Raw genomic sequence first — 21498 nt, 5'->3', positions numbered from 1 at the left:
TTGCTTTTTGTATGTTTCATATCTTTAGCTACCTATATATATGTATAGATAGCTTATCTTGAATAACACATACCTAAATTAATAAAATAAACAATATAAATAGTAAGCAGAGAACGTGACTTTTTTCCTCCTTCTATACTTAGATGTATAGAATCAAACCCTAGGGAACACACTAAAAGAAAAATCAGTTTCTTTCAAAGCATACTGCTGGCATGTCAAATAGTAGGAAATGGATAATGGCTATGAGTATTAGCAATTACCTGGAAGTTAAAGTGACCTGCTACTCTGTAGTAACCCTACTACAATTGCGATGCCATGAAATTCTAATACCTTTATTTCAAAAGCCAGTCTTCCCCCAACTCTGACTATTCTTTCTAATCTTCTCATATTAACTCTTTATTTTTAAAAAGTTTATTATTTTGAAAACTGCATTTGCGCTTGTCAGGGGAAGATGGGTATTAACACTTGAAACCAATTCACTGGAGGTACCAAAGTTTCAATATTATCACATACTCATACACATGAAGACTGCATGAGGTTTCATGCAACGAATACTTCTTCTCTAAGTAGAGCTCTGAAGGTATGACTTCTGTTCTCAGAGGAATAAGGAACAGACAGGATTTCTACAGCCCTACAGTCTGCATGCTGTGCATGTCATGTAGCAATAAATAATTCATATTTTGACCTTATGGGATACCTTTTACTCATGGATTTCAAAGAGCTTTTGCAAAGGTGGAGATATGTTTTATTATCTACAGTTTATAGATCTCAGGATGAACAGAGACATAGAATGACCTATTCAAGGTCAGTCAGTAAACCAGGTGTATTTAAGAGTGTAATACCAGGCATGCTGCCTTTTTAACTCAGGTTGCAAGTTACAGTGACACTATGGAAACAGTCAAATACCGCCTTGAACACCAGCGATACCCATGAGAAAGCACAATGAATGTTAGCTCTTTTACAAATACAGAAGTCTAAACATATTCATGCAGGAAAAGGAAAAAAAATTGCTAACTCTACTAGGACAGTACAGAAATGCTCCAGAATAATTTTGTGCAAACACCCTGGAAAGGGCACTAGCTCCACGGGCAGAGCTGTCAGGATCTGCTGAACAGGGATCAAAAAAGCTGTCTTCTTCCACACTCAGAATTTCTTGGAGACTATCAGCAGACTGAACCTGAAGAAAGCAGTAGTATACTACGATATGAATTACACAGAGAGGTACTTCAGCAGATTATTTTTTTATATTGATTTTAAGACACCTCGTGAATAGTCCAACCAGAAAATAATTAATTTTAGAAAGATTGATTCTACTTACGGCAACTTTACCAGAAGAACATATACTACTAGGACTTAAGTTATGTAAAACAGAATGAGCCACAGGAAAAATTCTAGGAAATCTAAGATACTCTCTTATATTTTCATGAGCTAGAGTGGTGTTTTCCCTTGTGTTAATACCACACTTTAACTTCTGAAAAGTACTTCAAATAAAAAACAAATGTGCAAAAAGCTTTGGATAGAAAACCGTTTAATTGCAACCCCAAACTGATACATTAATATAAGAATATTTATGAGAACGTACCATGGTGGGAAGATAGTTTATTTGTTAGTTAACACCACAGCAATAATGCTTTCAATTAAATACTTAATCTTGCGAACTCTCTGAACTGTCTTACCTAACGTTAAGTCCAAATGTCTTTGACTGTAAAGATTATGTGCAAATGCTTTCTTGGAGTAAGATCAGAACGTTCTTTACTTTTTAGGATGGAATCCTTGTGTTGTCTTAGACTGCTGAGGACTTAGAAGCATATAACATGCATAAATTATCTGTTCAGCTGCCCTCTGAAGTACAGCAGTAGTAGGACCCAAGGTCCTTATGTGTTAGCCAAGAAAGAAAACAAAGAAATAAGCCTTGGGTTGTTTCTTTGTTTTGCTTGTGTTTGTTTCTTTTTCTTTTTCCCCAAAGAACAAATGTACTATAATCTGCCACAGAGGGAGCTTACTCTGTTCAAATAACATGATGTTTAAACAAACCAAAGATTTATATTTTACAGGGGGGAGGAAATTATCACCACTGGCTTATAGCAATTGGTAGTAAAACATTATTTCATAAAAGGTCAGCACTTCAAAGCTAGATTTAACTAACACCATCATTGGAATGTTTCCTTAACAGAAAACAAGCTTTTAAAAAGAAAAAAACAAACACAACCTACACACGCACCTTATTCTGCATGTACTAACCAAAGTATCAGTGTGAAAAACCCCAACCCCCTGATTTTTGTCTATGTGATCAGAATGAAATGGAGTTAAAAGACATACAGCATGCACTAAGTAGTAACAGATTTCCCAGAATTTTCCTGGGATTAATTAAAAGGGAATAATTTTAAATCCTTCTCTTCTTCCCAAGCCTCTCCAAGCTGAATTTACTCCATTTAGGTAACACGCAAAGTAGGCAGGGAGGCATGTGCTATTTTCCCATCAAGTCACCCACAGCAAAGCAATCTAGTTAAATAAGAGAATTTTTTAAATTTTCAAAATATCAAATCATTCCGAAGACCAAACGAAATATATTACTCTGCACAAATGGAGTCCTTCAGATAGTAAAACAAAATGTGCATACGTCATAAGAAAATTCCTGTGCAGGACTTACAAGAAGCTGTCAAAAAGTCTTGATATTTATGCCCAACTGCAAAAATAGTTCAATGTAATGAAGAGAAAAGTAATGCTTCTTGGTGGAGTTCAGTTTCTGATTCCCCTATGTTGATGTGTGAACAGGAATATCAGCATGGAGGACTGGGATGAACACAAGCCCCCACGTGAAAGGGGATGGACAATCATCATTACCCCACACAGCACGTGCTTCACCACAACTTGCCCCATACCTTCCCCATATTTAAGTGTCTTATTTCTTTTTGCACTACTACTTTCACCACCTGTGCTTAAGCACAAATTATTATAAGCTTATGGGGAGGGTTGGTGCTCAGTGTCAATCAGCTTTCACTAAGCTGCACCGGACCCATGCTCCTGCTGTGCCTGGGATTGACTGTCAGGAGGTCAAAACCATCCCCTGAGCCAACGGGGCCAGGGAGCCCCCCAAAATCACATCCCTGCCTCCCTCTCTTCTGCTAAAGGCAGGCAGCAACCTAAATTCCCACATGCATGGAAAACAAATGTGTCTTGGTTTTTGGTTTTTTTGGGGTTTTGGTGGTTTGGTTTTCGGTTTTTGGTTTGTTTTTTTTTTTTTCAGGATGGGGGGTGGTGGTGGGGTTAAGGTGTTTGTTATGCCACATTATGTTGTGCAAAGCTAGCGATCTCCACAGCTTAGGTGGGGAGTTGTCTAAAGAGAGTATCTCTCTCAGAAGATCACACACCTCGGGGATGGGGATCTTTAGAGTTCCTAACTCATTTACAAATGGAGAGAGCCAAATTCAACTCTTTCTTATAATAAATGTTTCACCTTTATTTTGATGCTTCATGTATTAAAAACACGGTCTGAACCTGCACCTTGTCTGCTCTTCCACTAGCAACCTAAATTTATCAGGCAAAACAGCTCTCTTTGCTAGATCTGTTGGGAAAATTACTACTTTTATCCTCCAGTCAGACAGCGCGTAGCTTGGTGAGCAGCATGCAAATAACTACGTGTTATACTACATACTAATGTAATCTATGCATTAATTTATTTGTAATGATTACACAATGGTTTAATGACAAGTTAAAATCTTCTCCATATCCAGAATATTCCTGTGACAGTAATTCACTTGCAGTAACCTACATATTACTGGCACAGAAGTGATGGTGCCCTCTTGCCACGCTTATTTCAATCCCGAGACAGACCAGGGAAGCACTGGCACGAGTAAATACTGACACAGGTGAAAAATGCTTCCATACAGGACAAAAGGAAAAACTCCACCAGTTTTGGAAAGCTGCCTTCTGGGAGCAGAAAAAGCTCGCCACACTTTACTTGTATCTGTATGCAAGATGTAGTGTAAGAAATGATAGCTTTTGTAAGTTATTCTTTCAGAGCACATACAAAGGAACGCTAAATTAGGTATTTAGATAAAACTGAAAGGAAACGAAGCTTACACATATTGCACACAGGCATTTCACCTACTTACCAAAGGATAGATAAGGATGTTTTGTGCAACTCATAATGGAAACCTTCATACTTAGCTTTGAGTGACACTAGGAAGAGTCATTTTAACTACTTTATTTCCAGTAACGATTAGGAAACATGAGCATTTCTGTTAAACTGTGGCAAGAAATAATGATCAGAATCAGAAGAATATGCAAGCACTATGAAGCATGTGTCACTGGCTAAAGGTTTACTATATCCCTCAGTTTGGTTGATGTGTTTGTTTTAAAGAAGCACACAGGGTATTTATTAAGTAGCTGTAATTGTTGAAGATCTTTCAGTTACTGGAATACAATACTAGTTAGTATTATTTACAAAATAGCTGTGAAAAGTACAGGTCCTTCATTTAGATTTCTATTTTAATCAGTGAAATTATGGGAATAATCCCATGATATTTCAAGAATGTTTCAATAATAACATTCAGCAAAAACATTTTTATATTTTTTTGTATTTCAAAAAGCACATAACCAGGTAAAATCACTTTCTCATGTATGAAACTCATCTCTTTAATTCATTTTCCTTTCTACTCCATATATTCAGAATATTTTTTCTCTACAGAGCTGGTTTCTGTTTTCGCATCTCCCAAGTACCACAAATCCAGAATACCTCTATGAAGTTGGTACTTAGGAGGCAGAACAAAGGGAGTAACTGCCCCTATTTTCAGGCGGAATAGCTGTCATGCAAACAGCCCTAATTCATACAGGTCATTAACACAACAGACAACCACCTCACCTTGAAGAATTCTGCTACTACCTTTAGATTAAGATTACTCAATGACATTTTAAGGAGGTCTGTTGGGTAACTCTGCCAACCCACCGCCTCTGGCAGAGGCCAGCTGTAACCCCCACAGCTCAGCCCTGGCAGGGAGCGCAGGGCTCATGAGCCTCCTCTGAAGAGCTGGGGCTTCAACAGGTCCAGGCAAATTTCAAGTGCAGCTCAGACCTGGAATATGAAGCCTGCTCATCAGTAAAAGAGATGAATGCAGAAGCGGTATTTTTAAATTACTTAGTTTGTTCTCATGGTGGGTTTGTTTGTTTGCTTGCTTTTTGGTGTGTGTGTCTGCGTGTGAGGGGTCAGAAAACTGTAGAAGGACTTAGTCTATCACAGTGTATGTTGTTTAGCATTTGAGAAGAACAGCTTTCATTTCACTATAATTTAACAACCAGTAAAGTTCCAAAATCTTGTGTGACCAGATCAAACTTATGTGGTAGCAGTCACTGAGCCGTTTAAGCACCTTAAAGCTTTCATCAGCAGCTCTTTGCTGCAGGTACAGACACGGCTAAAATGAAGACAATTTGTCTCCAAAAAGAAATGGAATTAAACCCAGCAGTCTATGTACAGTACAAGCTTCAGCATGATTTAAAAAGAAAAAAAGCCAACCACCCACCCTTTATTTTATCAGTATTTGAAAATTCTCCCTTCCTCCAAACAGCATTTTTCAGTATTTTATTTAGCTTATTAACATATGCTTGCAATTTCTACTCTTCGTAGAAGTCATTCTGGAAAACCAAAGGAAAATTTTTGTGAACCACAGATATAATAAAATAACCCCCTCCACGAAATGGTCTAAAAGCTTGGATTGCTTCTGTTCCACCTCCCCACATCTGGCACACGCATCAGATTACAGGCCAGAAGGCAAGCGAAGAGACGGAAAGGGAGATAGTGGCTGGATCACAACTAGAAGGAAGCATGCCTTCTGTAATTCAGACGTCTTTCCCAAATGCCAGTACGTCAAAGCGTGATAAATAAAACCAAACATGGGAGAAGTCCACACGTGCACACACAGACACACAAACACCTGACAGGCAGTGAATTACATGAAATATGCTCGGATGACTTCAGAACTATCACTCTGTGCCAAAAGTGCAACTGGGCTTTTGATTTTGTTAACTGACAAAGTTCACATCATTAGAAATCATTCATTTCTAATTCACACTACTCTTTCACTTCTACTTTGTCAAGTATTTCGTAAGTACAAACAAAATGAAAGCCACTGATTTGTCTAAATGCCACAATACTGTCAAAAAACAGTTTATCAATTGGTCTTTTTGCTGTTTAAATTTTGCAAACTTAAAACTCAACCAGGAAGATGTATGCATCTACACTAGAATGTAAGGAGCTGGTTGGGAGCGTTGTTTCTCAGACCTCTTTCTGAAGCCACATTCTCCTCATCCCTTCAACCCCACATCAGCAGCAGAACAGCATAAAACTTTCACTGAGTCGGTCAAGCCTAGCAATAAATCCACCGCAGTCTGAATTATCAGAATTATTCAGACCGTTCAAATGATTTTTTTGTTCAAAATGGACTTGGCACGCTGGTCAGGAACTCGTCGAGTCACACACGAGCAACAAAAGTGGAATTCTTCTTGCTAACCTAATTGATGGTCCTGCAAAAACAAAACACGCAACTGCATATTCAAAACTTTCAAAGACGCACTGTATTACAGTTACGAAGTGCCTTCCCCTCTGCGCCTGGTGTAATATGATCGTAATTGCTGTGAAAGGGCGAGAGACCGACTATATGTTAAATCCTGCCATCTGTAGGTGCTTTACACAGTTCCATTTGCTGCTGCCGGGTCAAAAGTTTACCCTATTTCACTTGTTCATAACCAATCACACAAGCCTCTGCTATGTGTAATCTTTGACCCACTCTCAAAGCAATTTTTGTATTATACAGTCAGATAATTACACTGAAAAAACCCACACATTTTATTAAGAATACACTTCTTGTTGGCTAGCTTAATAATTATTATTATTTCCATATTGAATACGCATGCTGTACCAACCTTGTTCTTCCCAGTTAACTCCCTTGGAGTACAACCATAGTGACATGAATTCTCCCCACAAAATGTTCCAGCATTTCTGGCTAGCTGCAATCCAGAACCACGTGCAAAACAGGGCTGGAAAGCATTCATGGTACCCGTTGTTTTAAAAGTAGGGGGAAGCAACTGCTAAGTTTGACCTAACAGGTAGAGAAGATGCTATGCAAACATTTAAATTAATGTTCACAGTGAAAACAAAAACTGTCTCTGAAAATTAAGATTGTAAAAAGAATATCCCTGCATATTTACTTTAAAAATTAAACATGCAAAAATATATCGCACGGAAACATTTTTGCTGCTGCTGCTGCTATTATTATCATCATCATCTAAGGAATGAGCAGTCCCAAGAACAACAGAATTAATTAAGCATCATCTCCCACAAATTTACACCTCCTGATTGGTTGACTTTGGTGTCTAGAAAGGTGAAAACTTTGAATGAAGCTTTTCCCACAGTTGGGACACTGTTTAAAGTCTATCTTTTCCCATCACTAGGATTCACAGCAACTAAGATGATTATTTCACTCTGTAACCTTTCCCTCTGTCAGGGCACCTTTAGGTGATCCCACCTATATTCAGCTACTTATTTTCACAAAACTTGTGGGATGTGAATTTTGAGGCCTCCACCGTGCCAAAAAATGTGCTCAAAATCATGAACAGGTTCAAAAGCTACTGAGGGGAGATGAAGCGATGCGTGTGCATGTACACAAATGCACAGCGTGACCTCATGAACCTTGTTTCTATAGGAAATGAGGCTAAAAATAAAGGAGAATATTTGACCTCATAATTTCACAAAAAGCTAATTTAGATGGACCGGACTAAACAGCTGCATTTAGGCAAGCGTGTCCTGTCTCCAAGGTTATAAACACAAGTAAGCTCTCACACAAATACTTGCATTGCTCCATTTCACGTTTGACTTTTAGATGCTAAACCCTTCGTAAATGTAACAGAGAACAAAAGCAAGCCCATGCCGCTCAGATCACTTAAGTAACATATACCAGAGAATGTGACAGCATTAAGCCATTTCTAAGCAGGTCATAAAATCTGTTCACATACAAAATTCAAATACTTATGAAATCAAATAATTTACTAAATGACAGAGTAAAAATTACTCCACATAAAGAAATCAAAATACAGATTTCTAAGGCCAAAACAGTCCATAGTCATAGCCTCACCTCTTGTACAACAAAGACCATAGGATTTTACTTAGCAGCTCTTAAAGCAAGCCTGATACTTTGGTATCCACCAGCAAAGTTTATTGCATTTATGTGATGTTACCAATAACCTACGCATTTCAGACCTGACCATGTCTGGACATACATTTACTGTCAAATGCAGAACAAAAAAACCATGAACTTCTAAACTGGCATCTGTGCTTGGAGAGACCTCCATGGCTCTGTTCTGCAAATACAGTTAGAAGAAAGTTGTGCCATTCTCAATGAGCCCTCATTCATACCTAAAAGGCTAACAAACTTCCCAACAAGGTAGAACTTTGATCTATGTGCCCACCTAATACTTGAACAATTCTCTACATGCCCATAAAATGATTTTTTTCTCATTTTTGTGTCCCTTATTAATAACAGTGACAGAAGATTCATTTAGAATTCTGCAGAAACAAACAAAATTTAAAAGTGTCACAACTTTACTGAACTGTGTAATTTTTCTTGCTGTAGGAAAATGTAAGAACTCTAGATTCACAGAGTTCAGGTTGGAAAAGACCTTTAAGATCATCGAGTCCAACCACTAACCCAGCACTGCCAAGTCCACCACTAAACCATGTCCCCTAAGTGCCACATCTACCTGTCTTTTAAATACCTCCAGGGGTGGTGACACAACCGCTTCCCTGGGCAGCCTGTTCCAGTGCCTGACTATCTGAAATGGAAACCAGATCTGAAAGAACAAACAAAAGCTGGGAGAAGCCCTGAGACCACCTTTTAATTATTAAAGATAATAACCGGAACCTTAGAGAAATCTTCTAAATGAGAATATTGCTAGATAGGAGTCCCACCAGAATAAAAATACACAGGAATGGAGCCGAAGATGTTACGCACTCTTTAATGAGGCACATCTCTTTAGAATGCTGTCCATCAAGTCATATAATACTTCCATAAACTGATCAGTCTCAGTCAAAGCCTGATCTTTAGAAAACGAAAGCAACTACTGGTAATGCTGTATTTCTCCTAAACAAAAAAGTAAAATAGAAATCAACATTTTAAAGCAATGAAACAGATTTATCCAACTAGGAAACACGTTGGCAGATGTTATTTTATATATAAACATAAAATAATTAATTATAAAGTGATTAATACTAACAATCATATACAAGACATTCATGAGCTGTTAGATGCTATATAAAAAATATAAACAACATAGATGTTCATTTATATATTATATACCTGAATATAAAAAATAAGTCAAACGTGTGCACATATACATACAGCATTCAGAGATCTGCTGACAGGACTGGTATCACCTATGACTCAGGCCAGGGAAAAGTGAATAGTCTTTCATCCAGGGAAAAGCAAAATGGATGACATTTAGAGGAAACTCACCCTGCTCAGCTTATCAGCAGCAAAATGGGCAAAGAACAATGGAAAAAGCCTGATATAAAAGAAGCAGCAAAGAAAATAAGGCAACAGAAATTAGTCTTACGAACACAAACAGGAAGGCTGAAGGTACTCAAAGGTATCTACCTGTCTGAATGCCAATTTTTCACCTTGGCAGAAAACTTTGATAAAGAGCAGAGCTCAAACAACTGCACAAGACAACAAGACTGAAGGAATGAACCTGAGAACTCAGGAAACCTGACTCAAACCCCAAGGTGATCCAGTAGCATGGCAACGCTGTAAAGCTGTTTGTTATTTTGCCTGTTTGTGCATCTCTTCTCATTCTTCTACAATGGAAAAAGTGATTTTAGAAAGTTTGCAACCGAGCATGAATTTATACTAGTCTATATATTACTGGAGCAGTTTGGAGAGTTCAACACTGATCTTAGCATTTTGGTTCGCTGGCTCATGCAAGCCCCATTCCAGATAAGGAGAAATAATCTGTCCCCAGCAAACATACCTTTCATGCCAGAGCCAGAAACCTTACAGGAGTCTGATGAGGCTTAGGGGAATTTTTAAGTACCCGGATTTCACATAGGTCCATAGAGCAACTGACATGACACTGGATAATTGCTTTCATTCAGTTTTATTTAAGAAGAACAATTCTGTTACACATGCTAGAGGCCAGGCTAATTGCAATAACTCTTTACAACAGTGCATATATTTCTCTATTTGACTGTATTTGACTTAAGCAACCCAGATTATTTGTATAAATACACATACACAAAAGTAACTTAAAAGCTTTTCTACCATCAGCTGAAAGAGAAACATAATAAGTCAAGGTCTTAAAGCTAGCGCCCTCCTTGTACATGATTTTTCTGTTAATTCACTTTCACCTGAACCATCTTCATTATTACAAGAGTTTAATGGTTTCCTATGTGAAAATTCTTTTAAAAGGGAATCTGAAAAAAAAAATACAAAAGTTAAGAATTATATATCATATAAAAATCTAAATATTTATTTAGTATTTAACCTTACGATGATAAAAATACAAAACCAAGTGTGGAGATGACTGTTAGAGGCTTTTGTTTGGGATGACCCGCACAGATCAAAAAGGTATTCAGTGCTCTCATGTAATGGGTATGTGTATTATCTCAGGATTATAAAGACTTTAGAGACTATCACTGCATGCCAATGAAAAATACACATACAATTTTTTCTTAAAAAAATTTTGGTTTATATGTATACATAGACCTTTCCAGCTTCCCATGCTCTTTTCAGGTTCAATAGTTACAGTCTCAAATTCATTTTGAAATTCTCCTGAAAGGCAATAAAAAACTGTATCAAAATCCCCATAAAAATCAGTATTTGACTTCTCAAATGGCAATTAGAAGTTTGAATTTGAATTACTTCATATGCAAATAAGGTGCTTTTTATATGGCATGGTAGCTTGTAATTGACAAGGGCATATTTAATGAACTGTTTTAAAGGATGTGGTTTTCTATTAAAAGAGGTCACTTACTACAAGGGGTTTGCAATTATAGTTTGGTGGTTGGATGCAGAACCTCCCACCAACTAATTCTTACAGATTCCACTTCCTAGTCCTCCGGGTAGTCACCAACCTGACCAGCCTGCACATGCCACAAGTAGCTAACCTAGAAATACTGTCAAGACGTCATCACAGAAATAGGAAAGGACCGCAAGAGAAGGGAGGCTCTTCTCCCTCGCCCCTTCCACTCCGCTTTCTTCCACTCCCCTGGAGGCAGCCTTCTAAACTGGATTGTGGCAAGCCTCCAATACAGTCCAGTTGCTGGCCAACATTTGCTGCTGCAAAGCTGTTCTCCATCTCCTTCGGTGAAAAGCAGAGCAGATGGAAATTTCCTGTAGGCTGGTCTTGGCCCACAGACCACTGTTTGGACCATACTCCTCTACGAATAAGAGCAATCTATTCATTGCATCAAACTGACTGGCCCTACTGTCCTCTTTTACAACACAACCCCATCCAATCCCTTAACTCAGTGATAAAACACAGTGCAATGTGAGCACATTTCATCGCCTGTGCTTCGGCTAGGAACTAAGCCACGAAGGAAAATACGGCCATGTCACGCTAAGCAAAGAAACACATGAGTAACTCTGGCAAGCACCTAAGATAAGGCTCTTCTGAAAGACTGAAGGTAATGTTATATTGATGTTATAATAAATTATTACTTACACACAGAGACACAGAGTAAGCAAAAGCAACACAGAGTAAGCAGCAGCAGCTGTGCAACCATCCCCTTCAGAATGGCAGCTGTATGTTCTCTTAAAACACTGGAAGGCACAAATAGGAAGGAATCCTTTACAGAATTAAAAATGTTATAAACCTTGCCATGTCCTGAAAGCCTTCCATATTTCATTTAGAATGGAAGGAACACCTCAATATACCTAGCAACCTTGACTTTTCACAGGATGCAAACAGGACTTCTCACCTTCATTGGTCTTCCCTTCTCTCCTCTGATAAATTACAGCTAAAAACACTAGGGAGCTGGAAGCAGAACTCTGTCCTGGTTTCTGTTCCCTTCACAATCACTGTCGGATGTACCTTAGTTTTTACACAGAGGCTCTTAAGACTGCTTTTGCTTTTAAAACTCCATTAAGAAAGATGAGTCAAGGTTCTGGTCATTGACATAGCTTTTCTGGTTGTTCCAGTGACAACAAAATGGGTTATCCAGCTTTTCCTGAAGAAGGGAAAAAACCTTGAGTAGCACAGGATGAAACAGTCCTTTTAAGGACTATTAACTTTCTTGCATAAAGTCAAAAGATGGTCACTATGAGTGTATGACATTTCATAAGGTCTTGAATAACTATTCTCCACTATTTATCTGATCGTTGAAGAGGAAAGCTAGGAAGGGGAAGGGAACTGTCTCATACTGTGTTTACGACACAGTGATGTTTGTTGAGCTCTGCCCAAAGGTTTCTCACAGGGCTTTGCAAAATGCAGTGCCTACCTCTCACATGAAGAAAAGCCTCTCTCCAAGAATCCGTCACAAGAAGAAAAGGTCTACTGTCAATTACAGTATGCAGCAAGTGCTGCAGCTTCAGTAACTGAGCAGACCTTCCCTGGAGACACTCTCCTGGGAGAACTCCCTTTCCCTGGAAAGCCTCCTTACAGCTCTTCCCAAACAAGCAGAGTAGAGCAGATATTTACTGCTTAAGAGCCTGATATCAGCAGAGACAGAGAAGTGATGACAGACCTTGTCTGGATGAAAAGTTTGGGCTCTCCTCAAAGGCCCCAAGCAGCCTAAAATACGTTTGCACCAACCCAAGAGTGTACATGTGCGGAAGAGGAACTCTTCCTTATCCTTGTGTACTCATGGGTTTCTGCCATCCTAAGTGCACAAGCATGGTCAGAGGCAGGAGGGGTGAATTAACTCAGAAAAAAAGCTGTCCAAAAAAGCTGAGCAATCAGTCCTCAAAAAATTAATGATAAAAGACTTCGAATAAAGCCAATTTGTAACGGAATGTAAGAAAGGAAGTCCCTAAAGAGAAAAACTGTCTACCAGCTCTGCAGCAGGTTTTGCTGCCCCATGCAGTTTACCGTGGCAAGAAGCCAACTTGGCAAGGATCGCTCTTCTCCAAGGAGCCTGGCACCATGCCAGCCACACTCACAGGTCTCATTTCTGCTGCCAAGCTCGAGGGGCAATCGAAGATACTGTTTTGTGAATCTGCAGATCTGGTTATGACCAAGAAAATTTGTGTTTTAAAATGTTCTTAAGCAAGTGAAGTTCCCTCTGTTTATACAGTGACTGAACAGGCGAAACAGAATACTTAACCCAGCTAGAGAAAACGAGCCACAGATTGTTAATTATATGGCTATTTGCACTTTGACTGGAAGAGGAAGTAAGCTGGTTATAACTACTTTGGGCTTTACTCCTGCAACTGCATTGAAACCACATTTATGACAGCTGAAACTATGCAATTTTATATAAATGTGGGCACTTCCTGTTTTTGAAACAAGTCCTCAGCTGCTCGCCCTTACCTCACGGTAACATTGCTGGAACCAGAACGCGTCACGTGCTCAGTTTTGAAGATTAGTCTTAAGTTCTTATTTTACCAACTATTTTTGAATGTGTAGATAAAATGCATGTATTGGGCTACTGCTGCCAAGCATCTCTATTTCTAGGACCTAACCTTAGGTGTTAGGAAACACATATGTTTTCCATGTGTGAGACTGAAACGCCCAGCTGTCACCCGAGGCGTGCTCAGTCCCTGCTGACGTGGTCACGGTCACTCTCGGACAGGGAGGCAGGCGCATCGCATTCCCCCAAGCAGGCAGGCTGCGCTCTGAATCACACACGCCGGCAGATCTGCCTTTTTCCATTCAATATGCAGTATTTCAAGTAATTTGTAATAGCAGCTTTGTTATTTTGCACAGTATGGTATTAATTCTTCATTGCGGCAAATACATGTTCAGTTTTATAGACACTGAGTATGGGGAGTAACACAGCCCTCCTGGCATAAATCGAAGAAAATCATTACTTGACTAGAAGATAATTTTGAAAATACCATTTAACAAACCTAATAAGCAGCAGTACGTTTCCTGCACCTTTTCTCTTACTTTGCTTATTTATGTTAATTGGATCGCACAAACCAAACTTCTGCAATGAGCACAGTTACATAAATCAGCACTCTGCTTTTCTGTTGACAGTCATTCTCCTAAGAAATTACCGCAGGAAGACTGATCATATTGTTCAACTGAAAAGCAAATGCCTATCCAGTAATCCCCGATAATAGAATGTGATAATTCTTACTTACAAAAAACCCCCACCCACATTTAATTTACGATGTATTCCTCCAGATCCAGCTCGTGACACGATGCCTGAGAGTCATGTATGCCCTATAAATGCAAGGTATTTACACTCAAGATCACCAAAATCCTTAACACAGAAGAAGTGTCAGCATTTCTGCCTTTGTTTTGCTCCCCAAGACCACAACCTCTTACTTCTGACAATTAGATCCCACCCTTTCACCATGAGAACGTGCCAGCTTTGCAGTGCTAACAGAGAGTGAACAATTAAGAGACCTCTTAGTCTCAAACTGGAAGAAGATTAAATACAGATTCTGTTTAAAAGCCCTTATACAAAAACCTCCAACCGAAAGAAACACTAAAGCTAAAATTTCAAATTCAATTACACCTGATCTATTGATTTCCCTTCACGTAACTCTCAAAGTAAGCACGGTATATGGTCCAACATGCAGTTCCTAAGAACACTTCCCTCGGCTGCCACCTTCTTGCCTCAAGTCAAGGCACAACTTCGAAGTGGCAGAGCAGAGGCTGGTCCTGCCATCCCTCTTCCACATCATCTTCAGCACAGACATTTGTCCAGTGCTGCAGTTTGCAAGTTCAAAGAGTTAAAGAGCCAGCCAAGTAACCCAACCAAAAATGTGGTTAGATGACCACTGGTTTGGCTCCCTTGACCAACCCACCCCAGCGTTGCAGCGGCAGCAGCGCTGGCACCGAGGGATACTGGGTAATGTCTCAGCAGGGAGGGTGCGAGCCACGCTTCTGGAACCCGTTGGACCAAGGTTACCGGCAACGATGCTGCATTTGTCACCTCTCCACAGAAACTGGCCCCATGTTCAGCTCCTACCCTCCAAACAAGGCAGGACACAGAAAAATCCAGTTCATGGGGTGCAGTCTGAAGCTGCCCAATTACCTTCAGAGCTTCACTGAATTACAGGCTCAAAGTCTCAACTCCTCTTATGACTTCTTTTTTTTTTTTTAACTGAAGCCTAATGCTTCTACATAGAAGCACTCAAGTCCATATCTTTGCAGACTTACTCCGAAAAGTAACATGAGCGTTTCTAATAAAGAAAAGAAAGAAAGACTTAATGAAGGCAACCCGGATTAGCTAAACGATACATCATAGTGGAACAATTCTGCTGTTAAAGATCATGCAGATGTTACGGTGGAGGCAAAGAAAGCCTTTCTTTAGCTACAGCACAGCTGCTGCATATGACTTCAAAAAGACTTGGCACAGGACTTCAGCCACAAAGCTTCCCCCTCACTTCATTTCATGCACGTCATCTGAAACTTCAGCGAGCTGCACCAAGGACAAAACTCACACAGGGGAGTTTGCAACATCTTAGCAGCAGCAGGGCAGCCCCTTGGGCTGCCAATACTCACATGCACCTTCACAAAACGCAGCTGCACGTCTCCATTCCTCCTCAGCCCAGCAAACCCTCAAAAGCAATGATATCCTCACACTGCCGTCCTTCTTATTTATACTTGCATTATCTTCTACTTTAAAGAAGACAACTTTTATGAATTATCACATAAGTAATACATATTACAGCTTCAAAATTAGCCATAATAAAAAGTAAAGGAAATTATCTGTTAAAGTAACATTAGAAAGTATTGTCAATGCTCGTTCACATCCTTCATACACGGAGCTACTCTGAACAGACACTGACCACAAAGCTGAAAATGCCATAGCTTACAATCACATTGAATGTACATGCTTAATGCCAGTCTTGTATTTTCCACATAATATATGCACTACAAAGAAAATACATATATTCACTGTCTCAATTCAAAGTTCAGTTTTTCTCTTTAAATGTGTCAAAGTATTACAACTACTTACATGTAGTACAAAAGAACAACCTGGATTGATTTTATCTATTTAACAGAAAGCACGCAGAACTTAATTTGATCTGCATGCATACTAACATTACACTTACTTGTGATTTAGTTTCAGTGATGATATTGATAGATGTATGTACCTGAGAAAGCTGAACTGCTTTAAGTATAAGATTAAATTAGAGCATTCCTGATGCATGAGAACAGAATCTCAGAATGTTTTAATTTCTCCCTTTAACTGTCTTCTTTTATTAATTCATATGACATCAGCTTATTGACTCTTACGAAATTCTTAGCTTTGACCATGTGAAGACACAAACCGATTTGTCACCTACAATATTCTTCCCACAACTGTGAAGCTACAGACAAAGAATTAGTCCAAATAAGAAAATAGCAGTAGGAGCAAATAAAATTCTGTTAATGTTCAAACTTCGTAAGTAAAACTGAGTAGAAAAGAACTGCAGATACAAGGAAATATAAGCAGAAATACACCAAAAAAGGCCTTTTTTTAAAAATTACTCAATTACTTCATTACTAAGAACTTGATAAAAAGCTGGAAGCCCATGATTTTAAAGTATATTAATAATGCTGATTAAAACCAGTGAGGAACACTCATCAAAGCAAAGGTAAAGCTTGAAATACTAGAAATATTAACCACATTATTACTGTATTCACTTCAAAATGACCTACTTTTATAACATTAAAAAAATTAAAGAATATGGGCACTAACCCCCCAACTCCGCTGGCTTTATAAAACACCATCTACTTTTCAGAATTAGTAACAGACTCATGAAACTGAACCAATTTGTTCAACAGATGTTTCTGTTAACCCAAAGGAATTTTACTTTTATATTGTAGAAATAGAGCGCTCTGAATAAAATGCCACTATTATTAGCAGCTTTCAAACTATATTAGCTCAAAATTAGCTTCCATTTCCATTCTTTCTTTCTTTCACATAACAGAAAACATTTTCCGTACTGGATTAGATGTGCCACCAAAATAAAGTAGGCACATTGATAAAACAAGTCGCCCTCCTCCTCCCCTCCACCCCCTGTTTTATGGGATACGCAGGAACGGCAGAGTTTTTATTTTTCTTGGCGTTTCTCTCTCCACATTAGCCGATAATCTTCCCCGTGTAGCTCTGCCAGCATGCTGCCCCGCAGGCCCACAACACCCCTGCTGTTCCAGTCCCGTGCTTTTCTCCAGCGGGCTCTGCGAATTGTGCGATCCTTTCGTAATGTGTACTATTGCATCAGTCTAATTGCAACATAATTTTCAACGCTCTAGGTAAAGCAAATAATTTCATTTTTAACTTCTGCTCATAAAATACAGATTGTTTCCCTCAGCACCCCCCCTCTCTTCTTTGTTTATGTTTAAAGATTTAAAGAATGATTTGCACTGCACAGCAGCAGTCAAACAAAAATACCTCAGGTTTTCTTAGAAAGCTGCACTTAAAAACATTGCTCGGCGCCTAAAGCATTACTGCAGCCTTTCACAGAGCCATATGTAGCAGATCCCCCATGAGCAGGCTGGAAGGGAAACATGCATTCTTACTCTGTGTATTTAATTTAATATTTAGCCATTATCAAAGCTTCACAGCTTTTACTGTCTCTCTCTCCTGCAATAGAGAGCAACAGCTTATCTGGCAAACACACTCACTATGTTTCTAGGCATCAAAGACACGCTCTTGGTTCAATTCATAAAATCTGATACAAAGTTAGATATTTTGCATTCGGGTTAGCTAAGTTAAAACAATATTTAGCTTAACCATGCCTTGGCCAAAAAAATCTCTGTTATCTACTGATCACAACAGCATTGTAGCTAGCTATGGACATCCCACTGAGAAAATACAATCCTGAGCCTGAAGAAAGGCAGATGAAATTCTGACCTTGAGCCATTCTGATAGTGGGCATTACAAACACTGTCTACTTTGTATTTGACACAATAACCAGGCACAAGAGGCATATGCCTGCAACGAGTGATGAATTTACGCGTCATTTTTGTTTTAAGCACATATATTATCTGAGTTGACACATCAAAAAATGCTGTGCTTCTTGCACCTGAAATCTTATTACGTGATACACTAAAACCAATCTCCAGAGGCAAGCACTCACAGGAAGAAATGTCAGAAGTAAGTTTCAGTGAAACCTAAACTTTGCTTTTGTTTGCTTCTGTGGCATAGTATACACCGCAGTTATGTCACACCATTTCCACAGCACCTCTGCTTCATGCAGCGTACAGAAATGCCACTAATCAAAACAGCAATCTGCTTTACTCTTGGCATATGGTCTGATACCTTATTTACTGCATGCTACTCAAATCTTTTTTGGTAGATGGAACAAGTAATTTCTTTGTGAATTCAATGGTGCAGCTGAGTGCTTCAACATAATGGTTAGCCCTACTGGTACTCCGTTGCTCCCAACTTAGAATAACTGTGTTATTTCTAACTTCTTAACTAAAGCAGTGACAGCTTTAAGGTCAAAATTATTTTCCAATTCTGAAGACACCTTTGTCTCCAGTTTGGCATAACTCAGACCTAATTTCTTCACAGCACTTAGCATTACATTGTGCTTTATATAGCACTTTCAAACCTCAACCCCCACTGCCTCACTGCGGTTATCAGTACTCAGCACTTTTCCAAATCAGATCCAAAGATATCAAGTCACCCGCAAGAAAGTAAGACGCATACAGTTAGCAAAGACTTGAGAAAAGCCAGGACTGAGCAACTTACCTAGCATCACCTAGGAAGTCTGCAGCACAGCCAGGAAGAGAGTCCCGTTCGCTGGGGCAGCATGCAGCTGCGCAGAGCACCAGAACGGCTTCTGCCTCCGGCGATCCCCTGCCTCGCCCACCACACACGTCCCGACTTCAGCTGAAAGTGAGGCAGGGGCACTACAGAGAACAGCCTTCTCCACTGCATCAACCAGATTCATTCCCGGGGCAAGTCCATCCTGTGCACAGAACGAAGCAGGGGTCCTGTGGAAAAAACCAGCACGTCAGCACATGGTTTAATTGTAAGGCTTCCTCATGAGGAGCCAAACAAAAAAGCTTTGCAAAAACAAGCTCAGTTTTGACATTCCTTGACACGGACACTGCCACACTGCAAAAAAGTTTGCACTTGCTGCTTCTAGAAAAAAGAAATTGAGACATTAGATCTTGTACAGTAACACCAACAAAAAACAGCAGTAGGGTTGAAATCTTTAGATATACTACTGCACAGCTCCAGCGGCAAAGCATTAAATTGGTTGCAAGCACCAAACAATTCTCTGCATGGGGACTAGCCATAGGTGATGGTTAAAACCATATTCTCAAGGAGCTTCTTAGTGAAATCAGGCAGTGTTTATTTACATTTAAAGATCACTAGAGAAAAGGATCTTCCAGAACAAACTCCTCTGCCTGTTTTCCTCAAGCCATGTCCTCTGTCCCCTGTTGATTCAAGCCATGGTCCTTCGTTCTTACCTTCAGCGCCCTTGCCAAGTCTCTCCTCACCCACACTCCCCAGGGCTTTTCATCTCTCCTGGCTCACTCACTTCCAGGCTTGGCTGGCAGTGCCACACTCTCCCCCCGACTCCCCCTCCTTCCTCCCCCAATGACCCTCACATTAACTCTCACTGCCGCCCCAGGTCTGCCTCCCCTGCCCAGAGCCTATGGTATCGTGGGGCCAGGACAGGGTCCCACAGCTCTGCTGCTGACTCTCAGGTGCTGGGGCACAGGGCATCGGTTTTATCCTCCAGCTCTGACTCCCCCTCCCCTTTCAGGCCATACAGCTCTTACATGCTCAAGATGGCAAGCAAGAACTGCGATTCCTTTAGAAGTTTTGCTAAAACAGAGATTGGCGCAGTGCAGACAAAGGCAAAGCCGTGACTCAGAAGCCGCTCTTCTTCCCCAGTGCCTATCACCAGTGCTTCCCACACTGCCACCTAACTCCTTGTCTCTGCTTCAAAGGGAGGGACATGGAACATTTCCAAAAAAAAGGTGGTTTTGTGGTGTTTTGGTTTTTTTTAATCTACAATGAGAAATAACTTTTTCCACACATTCTTACAGATAGCTGAATAATTTTGGCAGCAAAAAAAAAAAACAAGCTAGAGGCAACTGCCCAGCCCCAAAAGCTAATGTTTTGCAAAGCTATAAAAAACTCCAGCCAGCATCCCACACTGCGAAGCATCAGGCAAAGCCTTCCTTACTGCAATCCCTGGCACTTCCCTTGCAGCCCTTAATAGCCTTAGTCATCCAGCTCACTGAAACGAGAACTGTGCAAGTATGAACACCTGAGACCAGTGGTCAAACCGAGGAGTAGTGGCTGTGGGTAGACAGTGCTGGAGCGCGCACCGTGCAAACCGCCTTTGTCTCCACCACCATTTCTGTTGTATGCCTACAAGCAATGTTCAAACAGCATCATCAGATGACAGCACACGGTCCAGCTAGCATTTCTTCGAATGCCACCCTTTTCATCCTAGAGGTACCAGCGCTTGCCTGAAAAGCTACAGCTGCTCACGAAATATTTCTAGGCCACAAAAACCTTAAGTAAAATGGGTTAGCTTCATTCCTGGTGAAGGTCATGCACAGCTAACAGAGATAATTTAAGCAAATCCATTTTACTTCACATTTGTACAAAATTAGGAGCAGTTGTGCATCAGTTTCAAAATAGGAAGGGTAACTTCGTACAATACTATTGCTTGTGATCATCTGCCCCTGCCTGGAGGGGAAACAACCTTCTTGTATGAAACTCTGGGAAACTCTTTCTTTGCTTTTCTCAGCTTAGCAGTTATTTTATCTCAGCATAAGAAACAAATGCAGCACACTGTCAGGTAATATACAGAAAGAGGAAAACATCTCAAAACAGACTACACGTTTTTTTATAGCAAAATCCAATTTACAAATTTTTTTACTGAGCTCGTAATAGCAAACAAGACAATGATTTCTCAATGGCTTTTGTAAATACTTCTGTACAAACATGGTCCAGAAGGGCAGACCGAGAAAAGAAGGAAAAAAAGCATCACATGCTCACAGATGCATGCAAATTATGGTATGGATTAAATACACTATGACATTTATTTTTCAATACAAAATAATTGAATTGTAAGGAATAGCTAACTATTCCTGTGAGATCGCATTTAGTCTAGAGACATCTGATGTGCCTAATTTTCAAAAAGTGCTGATTAGCTATGGTAAAAAAAGTACTTGACCCACACGCACACTCCTAGAACCTCTACGTTTATTGTTATGAAAATGAGAAGCTTTAACATCAGTGTGTAAAACATAATGAAGCATTAAAAGCACATTTCCATTTTCAAAAATCACTAATAAATTATTTTATTGTATCTTTAATTCAATTTAAGTAATAAAACTAGCTATCATGCATCTGTAAGAGGTAGCTTATTT

General features: G+C 39.7%; 1 protein-coding gene across 8 annotated transcripts in view; it reads right to left on the bottom strand.

The window, feature by feature from the left end:
* The window catches only part of NCOA2 (nuclear receptor coactivator 2), a 190024-nt gene that overhangs the window by 102350 nt on the left and 66176 nt on the right, over positions 1–21498 (bottom strand). For all 8 annotated transcript variants that reach the window (XM_055800871.1, XM_055800869.1, XM_055800868.1 and 5 more), the window contains one exon: positions 18848–19092. The gene's annotated coding sequence lies outside the window, so the exon portion shown is untranslated. The remainder of the gene's footprint in view (positions 1–18847; positions 19093–21498) is intronic.

Source organism: Falco peregrinus, chromosome 3 (genome assembly GCF_023634155.1).
Source record: "Falco peregrinus isolate bFalPer1 chromosome 3, bFalPer1.pri, whole genome shotgun sequence".
Classification (NCBI taxonomy): Eukaryota; Metazoa; Chordata; class Aves; order Falconiformes; family Falconidae; genus Falco; species Falco peregrinus.
Note: the sequence above shows the minus strand (reverse complement) of the source record. Positions and strands in the feature narration are given on the sequence as shown.